This window comes from Lepisosteus platostomus, chromosome 7, assembly GCF_059453375.1.
Source record: "Lepisosteus platostomus isolate fLepPlt1 chromosome 7, fLepPlt1.hap1, whole genome shotgun sequence".
Classification (NCBI taxonomy): domain Eukaryota; kingdom Metazoa; phylum Chordata; class Actinopteri; order Semionotiformes; family Lepisosteidae; genus Lepisosteus; species Lepisosteus platostomus.
In genome coordinates this window covers 51,140,882-51,165,158 of record NC_142617.1, presented here as the reverse complement: position 1 = coordinate 51,165,158, position 24,277 = coordinate 51,140,882, and the positions used below count along the sequence as shown (strand labels likewise).

Genomic DNA, 24,277 nt, shown 5'->3' with positions numbered 1-24,277 from the left:
GGGGTAGGGGGAGCCTCACAGTGTAGCTTTCACGCTACCGAGAGTCTGATCTCATGAATAGACGCCAATAAATGACTTCAAACACAAAAAGGACAGGGGGTCTGTAGTACCAGCATCAACGAACTAGGAAGTGCAAAGCAATGACATGGAAAACAGGAGGGTCAGTCCCAGCTTGGGTTCATCTGATCTGGGGCAGAAAAGGGCCAGGTTGTGACAAACGTCAACAGGAAGCCCTGCACTGTGTGGAAAACTCCATGTGGACTGGGCTCCGCTCCCACCTGCCCCCCAGCTCCCCCAGAGCTGGTCGCCCAGAGGCTGGAGTCACTGTTTTAACGTCAGACCAGGGAAGCACTAAGACCTGAGCTCAGAGTGAACCAGCAGGGACAAGACCAGCACCTGGGCTTCATTAGTGACTCCGTGCACTGTGGACACCCTCTCATGTCCACATTCCTTCCAAAACCCGAGAGCCTCTGCTGAAATGGACTTTGTCGTATCTCCAAACAGATCTAAAAACAAATCTCGAGTGTCTGTGAAGTTAAAATTGAATCTTTATGGCTTTATGGGTCACATTAACCTCCTCTGTCTAGGTCACAGGTATATGCAACACTCGTGCCCTGGGAACCTTCAGATGAAATTTAAAATAAAAAAAAAAGCGAGTCTCACATTTAACCTGGGAGAGAAACGACATCCTTCTCAAAAAAAAATAATCCGAAGAGCCTCGAGAGAAACCGAGAGGAAGACTATCATTAAAGACAGTCCTGTCAAATTCTCATCCCCCCCCAACCATCAACCTCCACCAATGACACCTCCACCCCCCAGCCCCCCTGCCCACATTCCAGACGGTCCGGGCCCTGGGTCTGGGGGTTCCGTGGCCCAGGCGGGGGGTGCCCCATCGGTCAGCACCGGCTCGGGGGACGGCATTCAGCTCCCTGACAACTCTGCACAGGCCCGCAACCCCCTGACCCCCAGCCTTCATGCTATCAGCTCTGATTAACTCGCACACAGAGTGATGCCATTATTTTGCTTCAGAGAGTCTATTGACACAGAGGATTTAAAACCCAGAGCCTGTGGCCCCATTCCTTTCATTTTCCTGCCTCCATGGGCTGTAATGACCTCCCTCTCCATTAACTACGCTCCTTTAAGGTGGAGCGCTACAGATGCCCCTTTTCAGATATCTCCATTTGCACTTCCTCCACCTCCTTCTTTTCCCTTGCTTCGAGAAACTGGCCAAAAGCCATGTGCAAAACACGCAGGGCAGCCTTCGCGGCTTTGTGCTCCAGCGCAACATGTTTGCTGCCCGTTTTCTCCAAAAAGTTTAACGAGCTGCACATCGAGCACGAGGCAGCGCGGGCCAGAACAGGCGAAATGGAAAGATGTGTTTTTTCTCCACTTGAGCGCAGTGCGAGAAGATTAGCTGGGGCTGAACTTGGAGAGCAGAGCCGTTCTTGCACCGAGACAAAAAGCCTCGAGAGGTCGTTCTGTCAGTGTTCTGTCCTTCTGCGATGGAAAGAAAGGCTCTTATTAGCTAAGGGTTTGGAAAGGCTCTGGTCCGTCATGACAGAGCCTCACAGTCAGTTTTATTACAACACCCATTAAGCTCTTCAGAGAACTGCAGAAAAAAAAGAACAGAAATTGGAAAAAAAGCTCCCCCATCATTTGAGGCCCATGTGGGGCATTAGCAAATTCCAACTCGACGACTCCTTTCAGACTTAACCAAAAAATTGTAACCCGGTCCAAAGCCAGAAAGCCTTTTTCTCTTGCGAGAGCTGAAAAGTTTGACTTGGATGCATTTAGAGCTCACTGTTGCCTACAAAGACAAAAGAGTGGTCTGCGTTTTTGTTTGCTCTGCATTTTTCTTTTCTGCTTCATTCGCAAGGAGGCCCCGTCATATTAAAATGAGCACAATCAACCCACAGCAAAAGTACAGCCTATAGTGTATTCCACCTGTGTCTGTGCTTGTTGCTGTGCTGCATACCAGTCACTACTGCAGCAAGTCCACATAAATAACAAAGGATAAATCTATAAAATCCTTTGGTTTCAGTCATTTCACAGTTTCATGCCCTAACTATAAATGTCCTGCAGGAATGCGAGTCGATTGTTCATTTAAACCAAGGCGTCTGTCCTTGCCTGCGTTCACTGCACAGACCTCCTCCTCCTCTTGGAGACAAACAAGCCCTCGGCAGGGCTGGTGGTGGAACAAGTCAGGAATTTCTATTCTTTTCAATGGGGTTTCAAGAGCAGTGTGAGGAGCAAAGGTTAATAATATGTTTAATGTTTGGCTTGAAAGAAGACAAAGCAGTTAAAACGCAGGCGGCCGGGCTGCTGTGTGTTTCTGCTAGCGTCATCAGGCAAGCCAGCAGTGCCGAGTGTGAGTGAAGGGCAGAATTCACTGGGGCAGGAGAACGCACTGGGAACACCTTAACAGAGCACAGTGACGGCTTCACCCCTCCTCCCCCCCCAAGACCTTCATTTGTTTATATAATTTCCAGGGAGACTCAGGCCTCTACACAGGTCCTCCTGTCCTGCCCTCTCCCTGCTCCACACCCTCCACTGCTACCCCAATGGCACTGCAGCTCCTCCCGTAGCACTGCCTACCACAGGCCGGAGAGTTCCCTAGTAAAACTGTACGGCAGCACTGGAGTCAACCACTTCAACTTTTAATGTACCCTAAAAGAAGCCCAACCAAAACTCTACCGCACACCCCAGACGGTGGCAGTGTAAATACCCCCACGTGTGGCTGCAGAGTTCCTAGCTGCGAGGTACGGACTACATTGGGTGGGTATGACAAAAATCCACGCACAATTTTAAACGAATTCTTTGAAAAAAAAACTATTTTTTTGGCCAGAGCCTCAGGTACAGTGACTGTGAAACTGGTCTTGAAAAGACACGTCACCAGAAAAACTTTTTTCAGATTCTGCTTTCCTTAAACGTCCTCAAGGGACCTGGGTTTTTTATTCTGTACTTGCGAGGATCCGTAATTTACTACTACAGTTACTACTATACTACTACAACTACTACAGCTACTACTACTAATAAGCTTTATTTTTATGTAGCTCCTTTAAAAGTGGCTTCCCAAAGCGCTTAATAGAGCAACAGAAAATACACATTGAGAGGAGACAGAAAATGGGATATGGAAAACTAAGGGACACCGAGAACCAGTTAAATAAAAGCACTTCTGAAGAACCGGGTTTTCGGTATAGATGTGAAAGAGCTCAGGGAAGGTGACTCTCTGATATCCGTAGGGAAAGAGTTCCAGAGCTCTGGGGCGAAGCAAAATTCTTTTCATTTGGACCACAGAAGCCCAAAATAAAATGGAAATAACAGCACGACACTACTGGTTTAAGGCAGTTATGTCTGCATGTATTGCACCACCATGTCGCATAACCCTCACGTTAAATCCAGGTGCTACTGCAGATCAGTTTAAACATCACTACTCTCAACTCCCTGAACACTACACCTCGGAGTGTGTCATGTCAGTCACTCCTGCACACCGCAGCACAGATACTCTTAGACACCCAGTGGCGTTGCACTGAAAGGGTTAATCAGCCAGCCCATCAATCAAGTGATCGCTAGATAGATAGATCAGAAGGTTCCGTCCCAGTGGGAGACCATCCTGGAGGCACAGGGAGCCCCTTTCTCAACACCCCACACGGGTGCAGGCTTCTGTTTCAACTGATCGCAAAATGTACCACACGCTATATTAACTCGAATGTTTACATGGACAACGAAAGCCATTGGAGGGGTTCATCTGGGAACAAATCACAACTGCAAACTAAACAAGCTAGATGGACCCCTTGTTTTCAGCCTTCCCTCTGTCCTCACATGAGCTAAAACCCTAAACTGGCAGGCAGGAGCTTCACTGTAAATTAGCCCTGGCTTTTCCTCTGACGAGAGATGACCGAGCAAGAGTGTTGATTTTGTACCCTATGGGCCATATTCCTGACTTACCGCTGCAGCGGTTTTATTCCTAATGAGAAAAGTCACACTGTGAAGATGGAATAGTGTCACATAAATCTGTCAGGTGGGTAATTCTCCAGCATCCCTGTGGGGGAGTTTAAGGTTAAGGGTTTCTTGCTCATTAGGAGTTTGTCTTTTCTTCGGGAAAGGAAAATGTGCACACCACAGTGTTCTGGAGGGGAATTGTGCAGAGCTTTCGAAAGGGAATTGTCCCAGGGGGGGAAAGACACTCCACATAATCCTACACATAAGATTACGATTTTTTGATGGCAGCCAGGGGTGAAATATATCTTTTCCTGAAGGACCCTCCCAGGTCCCGGCCAGAGAAACGCTGTTCTGACGAGGCTGGGAGGGGGGAGAGGTGGGGGTCTTGAGTCTGCGTGCAAGATGGGCTGCAGGCTGAGCTCCTCAAGCTCTCTCACAGGGCGGAGGAGCTGGTAGCAATTACCCAGCTCTGTATCCGTTTAACCCAGCCACCTTTTAACAGGCCAGTTTACCCATTAGATAAGTAGCTATTGTTATTATATTTTCAAAATCATCTCCACTTAGCGTCAGTCTCCCGAGTCAAAACCGCCCCATCATCTCACCCTGTGCAACAGCTTCTAGGCACGCGCACACATAGAGGCCTGCCTTGTCGGGAAAGAGCCTCCTTAACAGTGACATTTGCCAGTTATTCCACAACACTTCTGTGCTGCTGGCAAATAGTACCAGCCTTCTGCTGCACGATCACCCACTTCACTCTCTATACTCATCTGCTAAAATCATACTCCAAGAACACCTGATTAAAGCTCTTTAGGAACGTCCATTCATCTTCTGTTTTATCCAATACAGGGTCACGGGGGAGCCAGAACCTATCCCTGCAACGGGTGCAAGGCAGGAGCACCCAGAGGACACCCACACGAACATTGGGAGAACATACAAACTCCACACAGACAGCACCCCAAGGATTGAACACCAGGGCCCTTTTGTTGCAAGACAGCAATCCTAAACGCTGCAACACCATGCTGCCCCACTTCATGAACACACTTTTAATAATCCCTTGAATTTATATAGCGCCTTTCATCCCAAAGAGCTTTACAAACGGGAGGGGGCCTGCTTCATCCCCGAATGAAGTAGCAGCCCCACCCTTGCGATGCACTCAGCCCCACTGTACAGTGAGAAGTAGAGGAACGAGCTGACCAGCGTGTTTACGTGTCAAAATATCAAATAACGACGCCGTTTGACTTCTGTGTTGGTTTAACTCGGCCTCCACTCGCACTGACTCAAAAACAAAAACAGAAGCTAAGCAGTCCAGGGTTTCATGACCACGCAACACGAGCGCATTCAACCTGACACCACAACCATGTGTTCCTGGCGTTTCTTTCCGTCTGAGGCTCTGAACTTTGTCACCGCCTTGTGCCTCAGGACCCGGAGGCTGTATTTCAGGGCCAACAGGAGCAAGTGAACTGTAGCCTCGGCTTTTGGAATGATGAAAACAGCGGTATTTGCGATGGCTGCCAATGAATGGGCCCGTGCTCCTCCTTAGAGAAAGCTGTGTGCAGCGAGAGAAGTCCTTCACACTCTCTCTGCGTCCATAAACCCGTCCCAGTTTCACTCGCGACTGAGCCCAAGACAGCTGTGGGTGGAGAATCAATCAGCCAGCAGAGAGCAGGGGGCTTAGCGAGTCAAACAGAAGCCCGCACGAAGAACAGCACCGCACACCCGCCACTGCAGGCGAAACCTTATCAAGTTCTCTTCTTTCCATTCCATTTCAAACAGAGAAACCAGCTTTCAAAACCCAACGCACTTGCCCCCCGTCACCCTCCAACCCCTCCGCCTCAATGAGAAAAGCGAAACAAATGCACAGGACAGCCAGTTCAGAACAGACCTTTTAGGGGGCTTTTTTTTTAGGGGGCTTTTTGCCACCATAACAAGGACCAAACCTTCCATTTCCATCCGTATTCTAAAACATTTAGCCGCAGCAGGCATGTTTTGAACACATTTGAAGAAAATGCAAATTCACCAACTGCAAAATTGGCCAACCAGAAAAAAACAAGTTGTTGCATCTCTGTTCCACCTCCCCTTTGCCAGCCTCTAACGGACTGAGAGGTTTTTAATCTCTCTCTTTTTTTTTTAAAGTCTCCTCTTCCAGGAACTGGATCCAGGCCAGAGGCAGGAAACACCAACCACCAAAAAAACAAAACACAGATCAGACCAGCAAAGGCCCCCGATTTGGTACAGAATACTACCACAAGTCACCACAAGAATCTGCTCTTCAGTCCATGACTCCACTGACAAGAGTGACAGGACAAATACTGGACCAGTCACGGTGTACTGGGCAGAACAGAGCACGGCGCCACTGACGTGCGTCAGGTTCCAGTCCAAATCCACCCCTATCTCGCACTGCATCTCCTCGCACAGCAGAGGAAACGCAAGACAGTTCCACGATTTCCTTGCTTGAGTTGAATGACGCATTACTTGAGCCGCTGAAGTCCTCGTTTCTGTTCTGAACAGGAACTGAAGCCAAGAGGACAACTGGAATTTCGAAGCCACTCATCGTATCGGTCCGAAAACCAAAAAATTAAATTGAACAAAACACCAGCACCAAGTGAGCACAAAAAAAAACCCCAAACTCGGAGTGAGGGGCAGAGAGGTGTCTGTCAGGGGAGAGAGCCTGATTTTGACGAGAGCTCTGTGGCACAGTGAACCTCTCTGGAGGAAGAGGTTCCTCTCTGTAGAAGAGGAGCTGGGGTAATTAGACCTAAGCGTACAAAAGGGGCTTGAAAGTTTCAATGGCAATCCCACGTTATTATCCGGTAATGCCTTTTAAAAGCGGCGCGGACCGAAAAGAAAGAAGGAGGCCCAGAGGCATATTACAGTAGTGTGGCCTCTTGGAGAAGGGAGGGAGGGAGGCAGCCTTGGAGAAGGGTTTCCTTTCTGCCTGCTGTCCCGCACGCAGCCTCCCTCCCTCTCTCCCTGCTCCGCTGTCCCCCTGGGGCAATACAAAGTGTCTGGAAAGGGCTGAAGGTGGATTCATTTTCAGTGCTTCTTCATCTCCCCCTGTATTCAAACAAATGCTGAAAAGATGAACTCATTCTGCAAAGCCTGGCGCGGAGCCAGGACTGTAGCCTGCCCCTCATGCACAGGAAAGGAGGGCAGGGGAGAGGGGAGAGGGGAGAGGGGAGAGCGGAGGGGAGAGGAGGGGGGGGGAGATAGTCTCTCATCTTCTGCCAAGGATTAGATTCCCCTCCAGCTAATAGACTCTACCACTGACCTGACAAGGAGGGGGGGAATCGCCAATTCTGACTTCGCTGCAGCAAACTTTTGCAGTAAATATAAAAGTGGAAGGAAAAAAAAAACTGCCTTCTGCTTTGTTTTCTGAGCTCGGAGGATTTTTTCGAGGGTTTGCAAAGGTAGCCGACCCCAAAAAAAAAGCCATACTTACAACCCCCCCCCCCCCATACACACACACACCTCCCCCTCCAATCACCCCACCCCTCCTCGCGCCCAGCCCTTTTCCTGTCTCGGTGTGGGACAGGCTGCAGTTCGAGACAACTATCATTACGGGGCAGCTACAACTTTATAACGGCCACAGTTAGGCTGGCGTCTGGACTATCTCTTTCATCAAAGACCGTTTTATCAGCCAGACGTACACACTGGGGCTCCGGACCGTTTATACACAGCTCGCGCCCTGGGAGTTGCAGCTTCCTCCAGTGTAAACCGCCGCAACACAGGGCTGTCGGAGGAGTTTAAAGGAGAAGGCAGAAGAGAGGATACAGACAAGAACAGGCTGTTTGGCCCATTTAGTAGTTACTATCAAAATGAGCCAAGGAGCTCAGCTCTTCCTTGAAAGAAGCCAGGGTACTGGCTTCAATGACACGGCTGGGCTGGGTTTCACACTCCCACCAGTCTTTGCGTAAAGAAGGGCTTCCCAGTCTTGGTTTTAAGTGCACTTCCACATGGCTTCCACTTGTGCCCTCTGGTGCGTGTTTCAGGATGTATTCGGAAGAAATCCAAATGGGAGAGCTCTGTCAGCGCCTTTGAGGATTTTGTATACGTGTGCCTGGTGCCCTCTTAGTCTTCTCAGTTCCAAATCTAAAAAGATTCAGCCTTTTCAGCCTGTCAGGACACGACATGGGGACTAGGTTTGGGCTAAAGAGAACCATTAGTGTTCCTATGGTTACACAGGGAACTCTTTCTCTGTCATATTTCATCCCTCATCCTCAGGTTTATACCCAAAGGAAGGAAATACATACAAGTAGGCAGACAGAGACACAGATCACAAAACTGGACTGATGAGGGTGAAAAAAAAACAGGAAGTTCAGCCTGGACTGAAAGAAGAAAAACAAAACTACCAATTAAGACCCGCCTGGCACAAGCGCCAGCCTATAGAAGTGATTCTGGAGGAAGAGAATGTGAAGTGTGTGTCTTCCAAGAGTTTGCATCTCTTCGAACCCGAGATCGTCTGCCCCTCGGTGCTGAGACACCAGCTGCCTCAGGAAGAAGGAACCATCCTTGCAGGAGAGAGAGCCCCCACCCCCACCCCCCCGATCAATAAGTGAATTTCTTATCTATGCAATCGCATCACCCAGCCAGACTCCTGCGGGCAAACTCCAGGACTGATGCACATGGAAGAGGTCAAAGGTCAAGCCACTGAAACCAGCGGTAACACAATCCTGCACTAAAGTAAGGGACTGCAAGTTTTCAAGACTATATGGACGCAGACACACTCAGACCATAAGAAGGGTTACTGGCTAAAGGAGACCACCAGGCCCACCTTGCCCAGCCCAACGCGTACTCTGCCCTGACTGCTCCGGGCTTCAGCGACGTCCCCATGAGCAGGCATGCTGCTCCCAAGGCGCCAGTCCAGCGAGAGTCAGTTCACGAGTGGACGAGAGAAACGGAGGGAATGCTTGCTGTGACTGAAGCGCCAGTCCAGGTGGCGGGAAGTGTCCGAGTCAGAGAAAGCGCACAGGAGCAGGAAGCAGTGACTGCTGGGGCACACGCTGCGCACAGACCCCCTACATCGCTCAGTTGTACATTTCCCTGTTGGCCTGAGCAGGTCCCCCCCTTGAGTCCCTTCCCCCCTGCTCCCCCACTCCTCTCTCCTCTCACCCCTGCTCCACAACTCCCCCTCTTCCCGCTTACCGCTCTGGAACAGCCACTCTGCTGTGGCGTAGATCCAGCTCGGCCCGCTAATTAATCTGGGAGATGCATGCTGCATTCCTGGCTCTCCCAGCCACTTCCTACTTTGGCCAGGGTAGGGGTGGTGGCCAAACCTCACTCTCAATCATTTTCTCCCCCATTCTCCGTGGCGCAGTATTCCTCCCTCCATCGCCACCTTGTTTCCCACCTCACTTGCCTTAAGCCAGACGCTCTCTGCCATGCTGTGAGCCTCAAGGTGATGGGCCGGTCGTCCACAGACACACCTTGCCTCAACTACCAAGAAGCTACAACCACCGGCAAAACTTTGCACAAAGGCCGAGGTGCTTTCAATCACACCAGTCGGGGGGTGCCCTTCAAGTCAAGGACAGAAGCAGTTCCTAGACTGAGTTCTCCACACCAGACAACGGGGCATGTCTTTGGGCAAGCCAGGTTCACCGTTAAGCTAGATCTTTCATTTGCCCATTAATCGCGCTGTATTTATCTACAGGTAATCCGGCGGCTCTGCTCTGGTTATGCCATCTTTCTCATGGGCAGAATGAGCATGCTGTTTAATACAGAGTGCAGATCTGCCGCTATGCAGAAGAGTGAGTTACAGTATGACCTGGATCTGCTTGGCAATACAATAGCTGGTACAGTCTGGCTTCGGGTCTGACGGCCACTGTGGCTGTTTAAATGAGTTCCTATAATTCAAGTGGATTGTTTCAGTTTGAGAGTCTCACTCCGAGTTTCACTGTTAAAGTTTACAACACAAAGCAGGATTTTGGTTTTTTGATACTGTTGTTTTTCCCTGTACTTTCAGTACACATTAGCACCATTCTTGCAAAGCAATAAGAAGGTTATGTTATCGCATGCCCCCAGCTCTTGTATGACTGACTAAGAATTTCCAAAAAGTGAAAGTCCGTGTTATTGAAATTCTCTCACAAACGCAGGTAAACTCATTACGAAGAAAAAGCACACTGCTTATTTTCAAACGTCACGTAGGCACTCAAACATCTTCATTAAAAATGCAAAAGCAATAAAAACGGAAAGATCCTCCAATTTAAATAATTTTCAAAAAATCACTCCCCTGTCAACATCTGCAAAGAATCTTTAAGTTAAGCGAAATGGCAGGATTTCATTAGGCAAATTGCAAGTTGGCAAAAACTCTGAAGGAAAGAGAAAGCCACAGCCAGTCCTATAATTTGAACCTTATTTTAAATGCGACAGGCTGACTACATGGACTGCATTGCAAAACGCAGGAGAAAAAAAAAACACAAATAAATAAAATCTACAAGCTGTCCCTTCTTTCTGCAGACCACAAAGTTTTTAGTAATTACAATTGAGCTCTGAGGCTTCCCATCACTGTACAGAGATTATAAAAAGGAAAGGCCTCTCAGAGCTACATCACAACCTCCCCATTGTCGCCTGTAATTAAATTTACAGAAACTGCCAAAGTTCTGGAAAGTGTGGTGGATATTTGGAATTCGTTCGTATCCAGTTTTTTTTTTCTTCTGCAGCCCCGAACATTCCACATTCTATCATTCTGAAGATTTGTCTGCCTCTGGTCTCAAAGATCGTCATTGTGAATACCGACCGGTATCCGAGAAAGCAGGTCATAGCGTTGGGGATGATTAATCATTGTCACTCCTCTGAACAGAAATCGTGTCCTGGACCACACCGGACTGGCATGAGTACCAGTGCCTACAGCCCAGAGCGCTGTTCTCATCAGCTCTTCTTCCTCTAAACATCTGGAAAGCCATTGACAACTCGGGGAAAACAATGGGGGGTTATTACTACTCAGCAAAACAATCCTCAGCTGGAAAGGGGAACTCGCAGGCCCCGTTCTGCTTGCTTTTAAAGACGTCGACATTTGACAAGGATGCGAAGACACGCATGGAAATTTCTTTCGAGTGTATCCTGCGCCAGTCTCAAGAAGGACCTGTATTTATCCAAAGAGACTCGAGTGTGAGAGAGGAGCGTGCTGGGAAAACACTGCCAAGCCAGGCAGTGGAGAGTGATTATGCTGGAGTCTGGCAAAATTTAGCTTGACCTCTGCGCTAAAAGCGCTGTCCTTGTACATGGGGAAAACGACCAGCTCTGCCAGGCTCGTTCCTGTCATGAAACTTTTCTCCTAGAAGAAGAAGAAGAAGCCCCTTACCCGCAGCATGCCAGTGCCGTTAGGCCTCTGACCCGAGTATGAGTGAGTTCCTGTGCATCCCTGCGTCACAGCAGAGTTTACCTGCATTGCTCTCCAATGTTGTACCAGAGTAACTGCCTGCAAGCCAGCAGCATTCAGCGTCACTGACACAGGGCCTCAGAAACCCATGACACCATGACAGAGTGTAACCAGCCTCAGTGTACCATGGGATAGGATGTGCATGTCCAGACTCTGGGAAATTCAGCTTTAGAGTGGGCAAACCCCTGTGGGTGGCCCAGGAGGATGGGTCTGTTGCACTCAGTGGCCTCTGGAGTCTCCTCATGAGTGGGCAAGTCTCCTCTGGAGTGGGCAAACCCCCGAACCCGAGACCACAGGCCTGTATGAGCCACACCTGCCCAGCACCCTGAGCGCAGTTCAGAACTGCTTCGCTACGGAGACACTGCAAAACAAAATACGTGCACAATAGCAACGTTTCCTTTCTCTAGTGAATAAGTTCCTTAACTTCTTCCCTACCCCAGATCTTGTCCTCCTATGTCTTCAGATGGAAAAAAGACTCTTTTTCCACATTTATGTGTCACCTAGATTTGCAGTTAAATCTTTTACAATTGTTTCCAGAATATCGGAAAGCAATCGCGAGCCCCTTCTCAATAATTAGCAATAATTACAATGAAAAGGGTAAACCAAGACGCAAACTTATTAGCGTCTCAACACATTTCTGCTATGTGTTAAAAGTACATAAAAATTAAAGCCTTAAAACAAAAAAAACATACAGGAATAGCACAGCACCCAGATTGCATTACCAAGTTTGCGTTGTGCATTTTTGCAATGCATTTACGCTTAGAAGCTGAAACACTGTATTGTTCCTGTCTGCCTTTAGATGAAGCGCATTAAAACACTAAACTAACAGTTGGGCATTCCATACATTTTTAATGGCGTTCCTCTCTCTTTATTTGTTGCTGTAACCCCTTGCCCTCAGCAGCATGAATGGTGCTATTTGAGGTAACAGGGTGTGAAGTTTGGAAGGAGCGAGGAGACAGCAGCTCACTGGCTGAAAGCTCTCCTGCCAGGACTCCTGTTGCGTAGCAGTCCGAGTCACTCCAGGTTTTACCAAGCCCCCGTATGCAAGCCAGCCCCAGGTGCTGGACACTGTTAAGCTAGTTACTGTATTGGCAAACTGGCCGCTTAAATGAAGTTTAAAGGCCGCTAAATCTTTGGCTTTTCTGCTCCGTTGGTACAGCTTGCACAGCACGTTGCAGCTCCACACAGATGAAATGATCAAAATGCTATGTGTGGTGGGGGATTCCACAGACACTCCACCATTCTCCTCTCCCCAGCTCCAGGCTCCAGAGACTGAGTGGACAAGATCAACCACCAGAGGTGATGTTTCACTGTCAGTGATCCTGGCCAACGTGGTCAGGTTTGTCACCACGATTTACTGCAGCAGAGGGCCCCCCCGGCGCCTCATTTCACTCAGCCAGGCAGAGCAGTGAGCAAACAAGACCCCCCTTCGAATTGTAATGCCTTTCGAAACGAGCTCAAGGCAGTCTGTGAAAATGCAAATACTGAAAACAGCTGTCGTGCCAAGCAACGTGTCCGAATTGAACCCGTCCCGGCAATACCGGTTTGTCTTTGCTTAATACGGAGGACGGAGAAAGGTCGGATCAGGAACAGCAGGCAGAAGGCTCTGTCTCTGCACGCCCCACACGTCCGGGGAGGAGTGGCGTGCCGTGGTGCACGCACGTCCCTGCTGGCATATCAGCGTGACGAGGGAGCTGACCGCTGAGGATCACTTCGTCCTAAACCAACGTAAACGGGGCTCCCCCAACCTGCATTGAATAAACAGGGCAAAACACACGTGGGTGCTTAGCGATTGTACTTGAGCAAAACTAACATCAGGGGCATTGGACAGGGCTGAGATAGGGCTAGGAAGTGGCTGGTGAGCTGAGCTACTGTCAACAACCAGGGGGCACGAGATAAGGTTGCCACGGTGCAACAAATAAAGGAATGAAAGTGTGAAAAGGAGCAACTTTATTTGCTCAATTGTGTTTTGTTTCTTTTTTCTTCTTCCAAAAGATAAGACGTTAGCAGCTGAAGCCTTTGTTCAGGGCAAGTTCAAGTAGCGGCAAAACCCCAGATTGAGCAATTTATTTCTGATTCTCAGATTCCCATGGCAGGCATCATTCGGGGGAAAAGCCAGTGGATTTTCTCAGCCAGGTGGAAAGAACAAAAACGGGGCCTCAAGCACGTTCGAAATGCAATTTCACCTCCAAGAAACTCCACTGGGACCCATTCCGTCGAGGCGAAACTGGCTGGAGCTGCTGCTATACATCAGTAACACATCAGGCGAACGCACGTCTTGCCATCACCTCTGGAGATTATGCCAGCAAATTCCAAAATGTTTCAAAAATATCCGAGGATGGCATGTGCATCACCATTCACCGGAGAAGTAGAGGTCTGCCTTATATGCAGACATTACTCTTAGAGTGAGGGCTGCAAGTGTGCACCATCATCAGAAGCTGTAAAGGTGCTGGGCATGCATTACCGAAAAAAACAGTGTGAATCCCTTTGAACGGGATACCCCCCTCCCGTGCACAAGTCCCAAGAGAGGATGGCACCAGGTGGCACCACCACTCAATGCGGAACCAGTAGCCTGCAACCATGATATCCTTGGAATATTCAAATGACCTGCAGTGAGCCCCCAGATTGCAACCTCACATATCGGAGGTTGATCTGGCTCTGTGGCTCAGGATCAGCGCCTGTGGCTGGAAAGTTCAAATCCCGCTGCCAGCAGAGGGATCCTACTCCGTTCGGCTCCTGAGCAAGGCCCTTCACCCCAACTGCTCCAGGGGCGCTGTACAATGGCTGACCCTCCGCTCTGACCCCAGGCTTCTCTCTCCCCGTGTTGTCTGTGTGTCTCAGGGAGAGCAAGCTGGGGTGTGCAAAAAGACAGATTCCTAATGCAAGAAGTTGTATGTGGCCAGATTTCAGAGGAGTCAAATCACCAAGAAAAAAAGTCCGGCGTGTTTCTCCCATGGATTTAGACAGGGAAACCCAAAGCTCTTCTCTACCATGCTTTCTTTAAGCCACACACGCTTTTGCAATGTAGGAAACGAGTCAAGTTTGAACTCTCTGCTCCTACAGATCCACAATTTGTGGACTGAAGTTAAGTGTGAGGTTGCAGGAGGCGTGGGACACATAAGTACTGGGCAGACCTGGTGTCTAAAAAGATCCAGATGAAACTCAGCAAAATCCGGCTGCCATATTTCATGAATGTAACACATAACCTGCTCTTCTTAAATGAGCAGGTTATGTGTTACCTTCCGACAAGAGCCATCATTACTGAACACGACAAAACAATCCGTACCAGAACAGACTGCTGCAGTCTGCGACCAACATCGTCCGTCATCGAGTCGGTCAAGCGCTGCAGTCCGTGAGCTAGTCGGCCACTGAAACATTCCCGGCATGAATAAAACTTTGTCTTCTGCCCTGGAAATTCTATATTGCCCAGTGCTGTCCTCAAGCTCTCAAATCGGGCGGCTCTGGAACGTGGGCATGACTTGTCGTTTGGAACAGAAATAATAATTAATAAACACTTTACTCAATAAGACTTAAAACAGGTCAGGCCATTGCAGGCTGTGGAATGAAACACTGGCGTTCTCTTCAACATTCCACAACCCCCACCCCCCCTCTCCAGCATCAAAGGGCCATTCACAGCCTCAGAGTTACTGCAACTTCAGAGCTGCAGCCAGGCAGGTTTAAAACAGGATGTTTGGCTGAGGCCTCTTTCCCCTCAAATAAACAATCCGCAACCTTATTCTAAGGTGGAGAAGCAGTGGGGTGGAAGTACTCGAGTCACATTATTTCCATATCCCGTATCCTGACGAGGCGAGCTCCCAACGGGAACGCGGTTGGACGGCGCTGGGCTGTGGAAGCTGACAGCCTGCCAGCCCCCTGGAACTGAGACACTGGGACACAGGAGGGGTCTATCCAGGCTGGAGCCTGGTGATCTCCGAGAGGCGCTCTGCCATCGTGTCAGAAGGACAGCAGGGGGTTAGAATGACTCTGGCCGAGATGATTAATGCTTAGAAACTGCAGAAAGACCGGAACAATTTGCTTGTATTAATCGGAACAGTGAGAAACGACAGAAACCAATTTACCCGGCAATTGAAGAAGGCAAATATCCGCACACTCATATCCCCGTTTTCACATTTGGGTACGCTGCAATGCAGGGTTTCGTATTTATTAAAATGTAATCTTCACTTGAGGGCCTCGACATCGTGGCACCTAATCGATTGGCAGTCCTCTTTCAATATACAAAGTACCCCGATACGATAAATAAATGGCTGTTTGCACTGCTCTGCTGCACAAAACACATTCCGAGAGAAAGTGGGCAGAGCTGCGTGTGCACACCATTCAGAATACAGGCAAAAGCCCGAAATCAGAATAAATGAGGCACCTGAGACCTAAGTAATGATATTTGCATTTTGGTGGGAGGCAGGATAGCCAACGCCTTTAAAGGTGAGCTTGAGCCTAGCCAGGCCTTGGATGTCAATCCTGCCCACCTTCCCTCAACGCAGTCTCACAAGCCACTCGAAGAGCAAGGAGCAGGATCTGTCCTGATCTGTGCACAGTAGTTCAGAACTAAAACAGGGCACTGAGTGAAGAACAAACGAGGGTCTGACTTCGCTTTGACAAGCCTAAAAATATCCCTGTTGCTGGAGCTCACCGCGCCAGTGTCTGGGGTGCACCCACGGCGAAGAGGCCTGGCACCACGATGGCGTCACCACACGCAGGAGTGTGTTCTCTCTCTCCAGAGCCCGTCCGTGTCGGAGCAGCAGTCTTACACGCCATTTGGCAACCCTGATTTTTTTTTTCCCTTCCAGCTCTCCTCCTTTCACACGACGGGGACGCAGGAGAAGAAAACCCCGACTTCCGCCCTCCACGGGTTTTAAGAGCACGGCAGATGGAATTCCGTCTTGGAAACGGGAACGTGGCATCCCAGCAGGCCTGGGATGAGTCCCCATAGTTCTTCGCTCTCACTGATCGGCGTGTAAAAACGCTGAGGCTTCAGCTAAGATCTAACTTGACTCGGAAAAAACAGAGTCTGTCTATTGAAGGAATCGGATACCACACAGTTTCTTTCAATTTCTCTCTCCCACCACAATACAGGGAAAGTCAGAGAAAGAACTTTGGCACTTTTGTTTTCTGTTGACAATTAAGTTGATTAAGAGTGTACAACTACCGATTCCTTTGTTTACAAGCCAAATGGAAAGAATGCATTTCTGTACAAATTAGATTTATACCAGGCAAAAATACAGGTTATTATCGGGCAGCAAATGGAAACCAGACCTCTGGGCTCTTTCTCGGATGTGCTGTGTGATAATGTGAGGAAAGAAGGCCTCTGTGTCCCACAAGCTTCCCCGAGTGAAGGAGATGGAGAGAGTATTGTGATGGAAAAACAGAAAAGCAGGATTTTCATCTGACTTGAAAGACAGAGAATGGCTGACAGATAGACAGAATTCACATGCCTATAAGGCATGTTCCACCAGAACATTTTGCAGTTCTGTCCCAGAATTCCCAAACTGCCACAGCTGTTCACCTGTAACCCCAAGCCACACCCCACACACCCCAAAGGGGAGACAGACAAGTTTTTCTGAACACTGAAACCAGCAGTTCTCCCTTGGTAAAACAGCAACACAAATGCAAGTGCAATCCGAGGTGCAGCCACAACAATGGTGTCTGGCAGTATGGCGTGGTGCAACCGCATGGCCTGATGCAGAGGCTTGTGCCGAAAGCTTTTATCTATACCATGAGCAACGATCTAGTTTTGGGAAAATGTCAGCTTATTTGGGGCATGCTCAACCTGTACCAGCAGTACCTCAGCATATCCATCTGAAGAGAAAAAAGCCATTTTGAGAGGGCAAGGCCACAGCCTATGGGACAGGAGCAGGATGACAAATCCCCACCTCAGAGTTGCTCCCTGTGAAAACCCTGCAGGCAACAGTCCTCTCCCTCTCCCTGCGTGTTACACTGATAACACTGCTCGCTGCCACCTGGCACACAGTGCCGAAAATGACCTCCCAGCCCTCCTGCAGTAGGCAGGCGCTGACCCCAGCTCTCTGGGCGACACGCGTCTTCTCTTCTCGGCTTCTTTTACTCCACAAATCTCTCCTGGCAAGTGTCTCAGGACACAGTAGTCAAACGTTCTGAAGTCCTGCAGGGCACAGCCGTTCACAAGCCTGGCGGGAGGAGATGGGCCAGGTGGAGGAAGGCGGCTCCGTTCTCTTTTGTTAAAAAGAAACTCATCCTTCCCCTGGCAGAATGCACAGCTATCTGTCCAAGTGCTTGGAGGGGGAAAAATCCATTCGGGTAGGGAGCTGCGTCAGCATACGTAGGCTGCGAAGGAACGGGTAGAGAAAGGTTCATTCCACGCGGAAAGGAAAAGAAAAGAAACGTTTCGGCGGTGGAGCCCTCTTCGGAAGACTGAAGAAGGCTCCGCAGCCGAAACGTTGCGTTTCGTTTCTTTTACTTTCAGCGTGGAGTAAACCTTTACCCTTCCCTGTGAAAAATAAATATTGATTGATCAACTGATTCTGAAACTGGCTCTCTAAGAAGGGGTCCAAAGAGCAGAGAATCGAGCACAAGAGGGGGGGTCAGACGCTGTAATAGACGCCATAACAGTAGAACACAGCGCTCTGCCCCCTTCCTTGATCCAAGACAGCCAGGCACCGAGAAGCACCCTTTCAACACTGCTTCCCTCAATGTCTCGGAGAAAAAATCCAGTAGAAAGGATTTATCTGCCTCTACACCCCTTGTGAATTGGAAAGAGTATTTTTTCCCTCATGTTTTTAGATATGTGGTCAGGCTGAGCAGACCATTTCCACGAAATCTCGGAAGAACAACTTTTCACACGAGCCCTGGAAAACTTTAAGAAATCTTGAGGTAAAGTCTCGAGGCACGTAACGCGATCTAGAAAAACTGTCAGCAAAGATGCCCTTCACTCGGAATTCTTTTGGTTAAAATCACGGCGCTTAATTAAGCCTTTCGTGAAAGGAGGATTTTTTCCGGTTGAGAATTTAATGTTTAAAAATAAGAAGTTGAAGACCAGGGCTTCTGAAACTGTGGTCTTTGTACAGCTGGCACACAAAAGGGCAAGTGTCTCGCTCACTGCCCTCCGTCTGTCCCCACGGCTGATCTTATCTCCCAGACTCTCCGGGGCTGGAATTCCGGCAGGGCGGAGCGGCACCAGCTCTTTCCCATGAATGGGAATGACCTTCTGAGCAAACCACAAAGTGACATGTTCTTAATGCTGTGCACAGCCATGCAGCGACAGGCTCCTCCAGGCTTGAGGCCAGCCTGAGAGGACTAATATCGCTCGCCCTGTTCTGAGGGGCAGGGGCGTCCTGTAAGTAAACTACAGGAGAGCGAGAGAAGAGGGAAGAGAGGGGAGGCCATGTGGAAGTGGACAGAGACAGAGCAGGGAGGGAGATGATTAGCAAAAAGCATCATAAGGGCAAGCCTGTGCTGAGTTCATGTTACCCCCACAAACAAAAATAAACCTTTCCTCGTACTCACCTCAGGCCCAACATGCCTAAATTGAATAAAACGAGTCAAACAGCCCCAACAGACCTGCCTCACCAGACTCCTAGCCTCAATGCTGCTAGGAACAGTTACAGGAAGCAACGAGATTCATTCCTGCCATCGTCAGCGCGATCATTAACACTGGTCAGGACCAGCTGTAGCATGCTTATAACAGAACTAGCCTGCATAAAACACGTAGGCATTGTGTCACATGGAGAACTGTACGTACATAATGCCCAGCACAGAAAGGGCGCTGGCATTTGATTCTACCCCCCCTAGAGACGGTGCCAAGCAGAGGCATGCTGGTGGCCATGAAGGATGCTGAAGGTACCATTGACAATTATCAGTCCTGGCTCTCAATCACTGCCAGCATTCTTCAGGATTTAGGCCTGTCAGCGTATTGCTAGCAACACTGCTCGCCAATGCAAGACCTTGCTTTTGCCGATTTTTCCCCATCTGGCTTTCCACTGGAAACAGAGACGACCACTTCAACCGACCTTCGCCATTCGCGAGACGGGGGTTAGCCTAGTTAGCTAGGCGGGTTTCAGGACATCCGAACCTCAATGCTGAGCGAGGAGCAGAGCAGAAGCAGGAAGTAAATAGGCTACACAACAAGACACACCAGAAAGACATGAATAATCACAGGGAACTAGGAACAGGAGAGAAGTAGAGCGCCCTCTAGGTGTACAGGGCGTGACAAGCGACTTGTGGGCAGGACGGCAGAAATCAATGGCACGTGTCAACTCAGCTTATTTTTATATAGCGCCTTTCACAACAAGGTTGCCCCAAGGCACTTAAACCCATCCTGGCGCCTTCCCCGGCCTGGAGACCAAGTGGGTCCACACGGCTCTTAATGGCCGTACAGGGAGCAATGAGATTCACTTCTGAGGGCCAACACAATGTCAGACTGCCTGCCGGGCCAGGAAGTGCATGAGGAAACAGGGTGCAGCAAGCAGGATGCCAAGGTGGCCTGCCACCACACTACACAAAACCCGGCCCGGCTGTATGAATTCTGCCTTCCCGTTGCACTTGGGTGCTCCGTGCACCCTGAGCAAGACTGACAGACCTCAGCTGTGTGGGGTACACAGAGAGAACGTCACATTTCAGAGCTGGAGGGGAAAATCCCTTGTCAGAAATAACCATTGAACTATGTATGGAGACATTCATGTCAGTACTAATTCATATGCAAGGGGCTTCTCTCCTACACACAACATTAATGGTAACCGAGAGGAGCGGTCTAAAGTATAATGGCCGGTCGTAAATGAGCACTGGAGGAAGATGCACTGTGTGCGCGTTTCTAGGTGCTCTCTGGAAATGGACTTATGTTTCATGACAACATTACAAAACGCATTTCAAAGCTGCACTACTTGCCACCCTAAACCACTGAGCCCTTTCTTAAAGGATCCCCCCAGGTCGGTTTGCAAGCTCGCTCCAGGCTCCCACAACCCTCGGGGTAAAGGAGCCTCCCGTTTTGGGTTTTGAATGGCGGAATTGCCCAGTGCCTTTCTGGGTTTCAAACACCTGAATCAATTCCCAGCGGCATCTATTCTTGGGGGCTGTAGCCTTACCTGTCTCAAAAGACTGTTTCGCTTTAGAGGGACTTTTCTAAGGCTCCAGGCTATCATTCAGTTTCAGGCCGAGCAGCATTCCCTTCAGAGCAGGGATCAGTCTTGTTGTGTTCCTTTTCTTTAGAGCAGGGGTTCCCAACCTTTTCTCTCAGCTGAACCCCTTCAACCTAAATTATTTGCCTCAAGCACCCCCTTGAGATTTTAACTAAATCAAACTTTTCAATAAATGTAGATAAATGCTACAGCAAAAATCCCTTAACATGCTTCGTTACATTTTGTAAAATTTTAATAGTACTACTGTTGTTTTTCTTATTCTTACATTGTTATTCATTAAAAGGACTATTTAATTTGACTGATGTTTCCATCACAATCTCACGGACCCCCTGCAGTACCGTCATGAACCCCTGCTCTAGATTAACTTGTTTTTCTCACGCTAACCAAAACTGAATACCATATTCTCACAAAGCGACATCTAACTAACACATTGTCGAATCTTAGGATTTCCTGTGACATCAATTCTACACTCTTGAGAATACATTAAAAACATTTACTATGGAGGCCTTTCCTATTGTTTATGTTGCATTATGTTGCATGACTCGAACAGAGTTCATATACAGCTCACATCAGGCTACTAAAACGGAAAATGTCAATTTAGGAAATTGAATAATTAAATCTATATTATTAAAATACTCAAAATGTATGCATTTAAGAGTTAAAAAAGTATTGCGCCAATCCGGCCAGATTTGGGAGTTCTCAGCAACAAAGTTGTGTGTGTTGTACCTCAAGATAACACTGCAGTTTGAGGTCCCCACCTGCAGCAGAACCCTGCTCCTAACCCTGAACAGTTTTTCAAAAAGCACTGCTTTTAAAGGATTAACCAGTCCCAGGGAGGAGGGCGGAGGGAGGGGGCTGATAGCACAGACAATTCCTCTTAATTTATCCTCTCTTTTCAACTGATTAACCTGCCCGAGGGAAAGAATTCCACCTCCAGGTCTTTCTGGGACTTGAGTTTGATCTACAGTAAATGAGATACCGAGGAGAATTTTATTATCCGGGTCACCAGCAAACCAAGTGGCTGCATGAGAATCCAGGTCTGTGCCTTCCAGCTGCGGACAGTAACCAGCTCAGCGTTACTCACAGTAATGAGCCACAGGTAACCAACTGCATTGCTCCCCCCCCCCTTCATCTTTATTCCGACTTGACTATATTGACTGTCTCTGTAGCAAAACGTGGTGGAAATGACGAATCACATCTATTAATTCACTCACACTTTAGTTTGGTTTCTCTTACAACTCTTAAGAACCTATTAACCTATTAACTCACTAATGAGCCTATTAACTTGCTCTAAATGGTAGCATAAACATTTATAAAAGACCTTTGCTGTACTTAATCCAATAAGTGGTCATTTACTCTTTACAAACTGTATCTATGAGCCATCCTCCCTGTTATTAGGATCAGGAATTCCAAGGGTCTGGTTTAACTGGAGCAAGTGTTAAGACACAAGAACAGATAGTTACTCTGCACAGCCTCTGACTGCATGCCTGCTTCCAATGGGCAGGATCACGTTATCACCATGCTATAGAAATATTGCTGCTCTGGAATCAGTCCAGGGAAAGGCAACTAGATACATTCCAGGGCCGAAGGGAATGTCCTACACTGGCAGGCTGAAGGAACAGAATTTTTTTTAGTCCTGAACAGAGAGGACTACAAGGGGACCTGATACAAGAATTCAAAATCCTCCCAGGCAGTGACAAAGCAGGGACAATTCTCCAGAACGAACAGTGAAACACGAACCAGAGGAGACAAGTGGAAACTACAAGGAGAACTTCTGAAGAGGCACGCAAAGGGTGGCGGGAGTATGGAACAAACTACCCGACCGTTTTGTTGAAGCTGATTCCATGGCTTCTTTCAGGAAGTGGCTGGATCAGAGCTTTGGCCAAACACCTTCCTCTAAACTGTGACCTCTCTTATGTTCTTAGACCACCTCACCTCTAACCTCAGAATGCAGGGGGAGATAGTCAAGCTGCCTGTACTCCATTCACTTCGCAGAAGACCTGTTTGGCAACGTCTCACTCATGGCCATGAAAGTGGCACACTTACAGTCTGTGGGACCTCAGCTGATGAGGAATTATCACCCCTACTCCTGAACCAGCGGCTGACTGGGGCCCTGCAGGGACCTCTGGACAGCCTGTACACTGTTAGAAAATCATGAATAAGCAATGAAATAAATGCAGACCAGTAGTTCCCAACCCTGAGTTTGGAGGAACACTCTTCTGGTTTATTGATTTCAGTTTTCTATTTAGGGCGCATTTGCCGATTTACTTTCAGCTCTTAAAAGGTCAGATGGCATTGACCTCTACCAATTTGCTTGTTTTAGAACTGCCTTCTTTCAGGTGTGCTGCCTGGAATGAAACCAATTAGATCTCTGCAGAAGGAAAAAAAATGCTCATTACGAGAAAACCTGAAAGTGTCCCTCCCACCTGCATCTGTTCATCAAATGATCAGCTAGTAAGAGCTTTTTTTAAGGCAGAAATAATGGACAGGAAGTTAAGAAGAGGCTGCATGTTCTCTCTGCTGAACTTATTGGAAACAGCACTAGAACATGTTAAACAAAAACGGCTGAACACCACTGGAATAGACCAGGAATGTCACATCCTGGTCCTGGAGGCCTGGCGTGACTTTCGGTTTTGAAGTGATCTTTTAGGCAGACACACCTGCAGAGCTGGGAGAAGCTGTTCATTTAGTCCAGTTAACACAGTAACCAGCTGGTGTATCACACGGTATGAGATGAGTTGGAATGAAAACCTGCAGAGACTCTAACCTTCACTAAGACTGGACAGTTTCCGTTCCCCGGAAGCACAGTCTAGCTAGAGTGGTTCATGCGCCCTCTCCCACAGCACTGCTCTCCGGCTCGGGGGATGATTCTTTCTGGGTCTTGAAAGCAAAAGGGAGGGCGGAATCTTCTTCCAGTAACTTTTACTTACAGTTTCTGTCTGCCTACGTACTACCAAAAAACAGAAGCCGACTTTCACCATTTTCCAAAACAGCGATGCTCTCTCTAAAACTGCCTCTCTCTGGTAGACTCTGGCTGCTCACCATCAGACCTTGACCTCCCTGGAGTCTTAACAGCCTTAAATCCATGTTTGTCCATTCATCCAAACATAACAGAGAGCAACGTGGTCTGCCTGAAACAGCCCAGGACCAGGATAGTGCACTAGGACAGCTTCGCCAGCAACCACTTGTCTTAACAAACTGAAAATCGGGGGCTCTCTGGGGTTTGCCTTCTTCCTAAGGCAATGCTGAAACCCTGTGCCTTATATCACTGTGGTCCCCTGGTACTCTGTAAGACTTTCGGAAGGGGTTTTCCTCAGACGCTTAGTCACCACCTTACGTTATCCACCTGCAAGACTCGTGACATTTTGCAACCTCATCGATCTGCTCCCGTCTTATTAAAGGAAATAAATGGGCTTCGGTGTGTGGAGATGAAATCGTGATAATTGGTGTCACACATGTCAACATGTGTGCAGTGCCCTTGCTTCCAAGCAGTAGCGATCCACATGTTGGGATACACAGCCTCCATGGACTTTACACTTTCAAACCAACCGGCAGTAACCAGAAAGGAATGGGTGACTGGTTTCATTTTTGACCGACAGACTGGTAATGAACTTTCAATAACCAAAACACAAAGCCATTTTAAATTCTTGGCAGCTCCAGAGAGCAGTGGCCCTCAGTGCTTCCGTGAGCTCCCTCCACAACGTCAACCTTAAGAGTCGCTTTTTTTTTTCTCGTGGAAAAGTCTGAATCAAAAAAGAAAACCCCGAAAGCTCAGTCTGGGCAGCAGCCCTTGTCTGGAGCCCTCTGCACCTCTAGGGGGAGCTCTGCCTCACTA

The 24,277-nt window shown here is 48.5% G+C and overlaps 1 protein-coding gene across 1 annotated transcript in view; it reads right to left on the bottom strand.

Annotated features, from left to right (window-relative positions):
• Nucleotides 1-24,277, bottom strand: part of smad6b (SMAD family member 6b) — a 37,510-nt gene that overhangs the window by 2,047 nt on the left and 11,186 nt on the right. The window lies entirely within an intron of this gene.